Source organism: Gavialis gangeticus, unplaced genomic scaffold (assembly GCF_001723915.1).
Source record: "Gavialis gangeticus isolate Ggan-Ray unplaced genomic scaffold, GavGan_comp1, whole genome shotgun sequence".
Taxonomy (NCBI): domain Eukaryota; kingdom Metazoa; phylum Chordata; order Crocodylia; family Gavialidae; genus Gavialis; species Gavialis gangeticus.
This window is the reverse complement of record NW_017729022.1, coordinates 52,160,415-52,166,820: the sequence shown is the minus strand read 5'-3', so window position 1 is coordinate 52,166,820 and position 6,406 is coordinate 52,160,415.

The window sequence follows — 6,406 nt, the reverse complement described above, 5'->3', positions numbered from 1 at the left end:
TGACCCCCACTCACTCCCCGAGTCCTGCCATGTCTGCCCCACCCACCCCAGCTCCTGCCCTTTAAGAAAAACAAAAAACAAAAAAAGGACTAACTCACCGGTTCCTGTCTGGTGAGGGGGGGGCAATCCCCACTGCCCCATGCTGCATGGGAGGCTCTGCACAAGCCCCCAGAAGCCTCAAGACTGCTTCAGGAGCCAGTGAGCCTGGGGGGGCAGGGGGAGTTCCCCTTAAAGGGCCGGAGCTGGGGTGGGTGTAGCAGCCATAGTGGGGGCGGGAAGCGGGCTGGGAAGCTTGTGGCAGAGCCCCCCAAATGGTATGAGGCCGTGGGGGGCAGCAGGGATCCCCCCCACCCAGCAGCACCCAGTGAGTGTAGCTTTTTTTAAAAGCACAGGAGCTGGGACAAGTGAAGCAGCCATGGTGGGGGAGGGGGTCAGAGGGTGTTCAGAGGGGCTGGGGGAACAGGCAGGGGATGGGGTCTGGCAGGGGTCCCCCCATGGTCCTGTCCCTCTTCCTCCAGTCCTCCCTGCCCCACCCCCTACTTACCAGCTAAGAGTCTGGGTCCAGCTCCCTGCTACAGCGGGCAGGGACTGCCCAAATCACTAAAGCTCTCCGAATCTTTTCCAGATCAATTCAGAGAGCTTCAAATTGATTTGGACCTTTTAATTAGCCCCCTGATTCGATTCAGATTTGGAGATTTGGCCTCCAAATATGGCACCACAGTGGCAGCATATCCTGGCAGGGATACCCAAATACTTCCTCTCCCATTGTTCCCACACATATGCACCAAACCCAGAAATGTGGTGGTGAGGCAATCTGAGGGTATCTTCCCTCATTTGCTGTCATGGTTTCAGTCTTCTGTGCACCTGAGAGCAATTCAGAGGGTTGCCTCATAAATACACCCCAGCAGCATATTTCCAGATTGCGAGGGTACCATTGGAAACAAGTGGGCAGGGCAAGCTTGGGGGGGAAGACACTGCCATCAGTGTCGACATAACCTTAGACCCGTAGCTGCCAATAGATAGGGAAGATAAGAACAGTCTGTTGCTGTCATAAACCATTGTGAACAGTCTCTGTAATCTTTACTTTGAACTCCATCATTACTGCAGTTTACACTGGGTTTATTAGAGGCTTAATTGAATTGGTCCTGCCCAGGGTGTTCGTCATTAACACACCAGCCATTAGCAGCTGCTAATGAGGGAATCCAGAGGATTACTGCATCAATTATCAGGTTCAGTTTGGACTACAGGGGCAGCCAACAGAAGGCTCCTGTGAATTGAGCTGAGATGAGTAACACAGAGCACTCAGTGGGAATAAACACATTCACTCATTCACATCTTCTCAGAAGCACATGCAACAGCACCTCCTCATTGATGATATCCTCACATGTGCCAAAGATGGGGCCAGTCCACATAAGCATTTAGCCGGCATCTTCCATTTCTCTAATGGCAGGATAGTCGATAAGGAGAAATCCTACAACCCTTACCTGCCATGAGAAATGTTTCAATGATGAAGAGGCCTCCTGCTTAACGCCCTTAAAAAGGTCGGTGCCCAGCACAGATGGAGGAGGAGGAAAAAAATCATTTTTGCCAGTGGAGTGCAAGGGCCCTTGTGGCGATGTGAAGACCCCAAGGATAAAGACAGCTTAGAGCCCAGGCCACTGCTTTCCTTCCCTCATGGCACAGAAAAGAGTGTAAAACTGACGCTTCCAGATATGCACTTATGCCCCACCCCTGTGTGGTGGGCTAGTTCATGGCCCTGTCCTCTTTGCTAAAGAAAACCAAAAGGACTATAAGAGGACAGGCTGGACATTTCCCCTCCCTGTGCTCTAAGGCAATTGCAGGGGTTCTGAAAGGATGGAGACAGAACCACACCTGTCATCGTGACTGAATAGACGTACCAGCACATCAGAGGCCACATGGTTTCTCATGTGCTTTCCAGTGATAGACTGAGACAACCAATGGCCTGTCTCTTAGGGCTTTAAGGATGAGAGTAAGAGAGGGACTAAACAGAGGCGGGGAACTGAGAAGGTAAAACAAGGGAAGTGGGAGAACAAAAGGTCACAAGGAAAGAAAGGTCTGGAGAGATAAGGTTAAGGAGAAAATGGAGTAGACAAGAAAGACCATAACTGGTGATACTTCCCCTTCTATAATCTCCTCGCAGTATATGACCCTACTGCCACAACAGTACCAGAGCAGCTCATGAGAATGATTGTAATTATCTTCCTCTCCCACGTGGGGAAGCATTACAGAGATGAGGAGCCTGAGGTGTAGAGAGATTATGTGATTCACCCAATATCATGCTGAGAGTCTGTGGCAGGGCTGGAAACAGACCCCCATCTCCTGAGTCTTAGCCACATGTTGGAGCTACAAAACCATCCCTCCTCCCTCTGTGCAGATGCCTGTGTATCACCATCACTCCCCTTCTACCAGGAGAAGTTTTCTGTGAGTCAGATCCACTGAGCCCCAGCCTTTGAGAGCATGCTGGACATGCAGGCCAGAGCCACCCAGCTATGAGGAGTGGAGGCAGCCAGGGGAGCAGCAGAATTGATTTCCTCTGCAGAGAAATATTCCACTGCCTATTAGCTAGGGTCTGCTCCTTTAAGAGGGGGAAGGGGATGCCTGGCCCTGCAGTCAGTAGCATGTGTGTGAATGCAGGGAATGCGGCATGGGGAGGCTTGCACTGCTACTCCTTGTGAGTACAGAGCAGATGCGTGGTTCTTGGGCTGTCAATCTGGCACCTTTAATCGGTGCTAAAAATTCACTTATTAAAAAAAAGGAGAGAGAGAGATTAGTGTTTTAGTCTTCCCCCCTCCCTTCCCCACTTCCCGCTACTCATTTTTCTTCTGTGTCTCAGATAAGAGAGAATGGGCAGCTTTAATTATGTTTTTGTGTGAGAGGAATATAAGCCAACAGCTTGTGCGCTGCAGTCCAGGGCCGCCTCTGCCTTCCTGCTTTGTGGAGCACACTTGTTTCACCTCTTATTGCTTGGAGAGGGCTGGAGAAGAGGGACAGCCAGGGAACCCAGAAATTCCTGCTCTGTATTGCCTCAGGTCTTACTCAGCAATCGCACCTTCTAAGCCCTATCCTTGCTGCAGAGGCTGGCTCAGGGGCTCAGGATCTGTGCTGCCTTGTAAGAAAGAATCTGCATGTGCTTCTCAGGCCCTGGACTCCTGTCCCAGCTGCCCAGACAGCAGAGGCTTCTTGGGACTCAGTCTAGCCCCTAGGGCTGGGAGCTTAGCTCCAGTGATTAGTTCCCTGCAAGGCAGGAGCCCCTGGTCTGATTCCTGGTTTCTTGCTCCCTGGGTTGGGGGAGTGCTTTGAAGCCAGACATATCACCCATGGGTATCTTTTGAGGGTTGAAGCTCCTCCCATGACCAGGACCGATCGTGCTCCATTCTGCAAGAGACCCCAAATCTGAATTCCAAGCTTCTCTCTACGATCCTGAGGATACAGCAGAACTCAGATCCTCTTGCATATTAAGCCAAAAATCTTATATTCAAGCCTGAGTCCTTGGAGTGCTGCAGGGGCCAGGGCAAGTGGTTCTTGCCTTTTACTGCTCTATGTGATAGATCTTTGGTCCATCCTGGACTTTGGCTGTGTGGTTCCCAAAACTGTGAATGCTGTGGCAAGCAATGGAAGGAGGTGGCTCCAGGAGAATAGCTGGGGTTTTTAGAGATTATAGCAGTGAGGAAGGAGAAAAGAAGGAAACAATAATGTGGTGGGGAAGGAGATGCAATCTGAGAGAGACATGGCGGTGGGGGAGAGGCAGGAGGAGCAGGGGAAGCTGATAAAGCCACAGTCCTTTTCACATGAAATGCCTTCCATTTTTATTGTAATTAAAGTGTTTTTAAAATGTTAATAGAATAAGTTGAACTCTCCAGCCCTATTCTATCTCAGTCCTGCAATTCCAGCATGAGGCCATCTTGAAAGGATGCCAGAGGGAGAGAGATTAACTCAGAAATTAATCAAAGTCCCCTTTCTCTAGACTTGGTGAAATACAGTGACTGTCCCGTCCTGTCTTCAGTAATTGCAGGGTGACTGTGTCTCTTAATATCCTATCTAAAAGGAGTAAGAGTCAGAGAAGTAAAGGCTGTTAATAAAGTGCCGTAAACCAAACTCCACCAAGAAGGGTAACCTCAGGAGCCATATTAGATAAGAACCAGGAGAAGGATTATTACAAATGAAAAGAGCTAGTTAGATAATGAAAGCTGTCCCCAGTGACAAACAAGGGGAAAATACCAAAGGAGGCCTTGTATAAAATAAGATGCATGGTACTTTCCCAAAGGGGGGGGAGGAGGGGGTTGGAAGCTGGAAAGAGGTTAATCTGGACATTTGTGACTGTTGAAGAGACAGCTCTTCAGGAGAGCTTGTTCATTTTGGCAAGTGAAACAGTCACTAATGGACCAAGAAGGGCCAAGTTCCCTAATTCATTTTGCAAAGTGTAAGGGAGTTATTGGGGAAGTAAAGCAGCAGGATGCAGCAATGTGCTGGGAGGACATAGCAACAAAACTGCCCTGCCAGAGCCCTGGTAGGTTCCTACACACCTATGCTCTTGGTCAATGCATAAGTTAATCCTGACAGGTTTCTCCTTGTCAGGACTCACTGTGTGCATCTACACATGCACGTTATTATGGAGTTGACTAATTAGCTCTGTAGTAAGTTATCACCATCTACATGTACACCAGTATTAGGGGGCAGTAAGCTAATTAACTCCACCATAAGATAGTACTGCCAGGAACAGTTATGACAGAGTCATTAAGCGTGATCAAAGGCACGTGTAGATGGTGATCACCAGGTACAAATTGTGCCCAATCAGCCTAGCCAGCCAGGGCTCCTGCCAGTCCCTCCACCACTCAACACCACCACCTGGAGCCTAGGGATAACCCCCAGTTGCCGCTGACAGCCTGGGGTTGCTCCACCCCATCTCAAATTGCTGCAGTCCCAGCGCATGTGTAGAGACTACACCCAGGAGAAATTGATTCTGGCTCGAACTTTTCTGGAGAATCTTGCTGTGCATTAATAGCATGTGTAGATGCACCCACTGAGAACAAAAAAGGGGAAGTGGCATGCATGAATGTTTGACCTGAAATGGAGTCTGTATATACCACTTGTGTGGAATACAAGAGCCTGTCCTGGATTTCAGCCCGTATCTGGAATGAAGTCAGAGAGGAGCCACTTGGCACCTCAGTGGTGGTACCCTGGAGAACAAACAGCGAAGCTGTGTTAGACTCTCATGGAACGAATTCAGTTTCTCTTGAGAAAAATTCCCATCTAGAACAAAAGATTCAAACCCCTTGTGAAACCTGTCTCCACCATCCATCCCTGTCCAACCCCAGCTATAGTCCCCTAGTTACTGCTCCACTGACAAAACATGCCACCCACTTCAATGTTACGTACAGGAAAGGGCTAAAGTTTAGCAGAAAGGAGTGAAGTTTTGGGTCTCCTTCTTCCCTTATTTCTTCTTAGTCTGTTCCCTATAGAGGTGCAAAAAGCAGGAGAAAGAAGTTGTGTGTTGTGTTTGTGTGTACATGTGCATATGTGTGTGGGTGTGAGTGAAGTGGGGGATGTCAAAGTTTAATTAAGCCAAGGGGAAAGTCAGGATTGGAGGGAAACTAGTGAAACAGGGAAACAAAATGCCATCAGGATGAATAAGAACCTTTCAACATTGGCGCAAAATTAGGGCCTTGTTAGACATTATGCCATGAGCCACATAAACGTTGATTGGTGTTAGTGATAGCTTGGAGTTTGGAGCAGTCATACCCTTGGTCTAGAAACTTTCTCTGACTATCCCCCACCTGCACAGCTGTGACTTGCCACTAGAGGCCTGGTGGTCAGGGGCAGGACTAGGAGCTGTAGTTGTGAGTTGCCATTACAGGGCTGGTGAGCCAGGACAGGTTTCTATCCCTGTCCTAAGGGCCTGGGTGTGACAGATCCTGGGATACGGACTTCGACTTGGGTGGCACATCTGTGGGAAGGGGCCCACACCTTGGTAGAACCTGGGGCTGGGTAATGCGGATCAGAGATAATCCTGTCCTGGAGTGGCAGAACTCTGAGCTGCACAATGAGTGCTTAAACCCATTTTAAGGTGCAGCCAATCCAGGGGTTGAGCTCCAGGAGCTGTCCAAAATTACTGTGTAACACGGCCCTTACATAAGAAGAATAATTCATAGATTCATAGATTGTAAGGCTGGAAGGGATCTTGGAAGGTAACCTGTTTAAATTCGCTGATGACACCAAAATCTGGGGGGAGGTGAGCACGCTAGCAGGGAGTGAGAGATTGCAGAGGGATCTGGATAGGTTACAGGGGTGGGCTAACAGGAACAGGATGCGTTTTAACACGGACAAGTGCAGGGTGCTGCACTTGGGCAGTAGGAACCAGCAGCACACTTACACAATGGGGAACTCC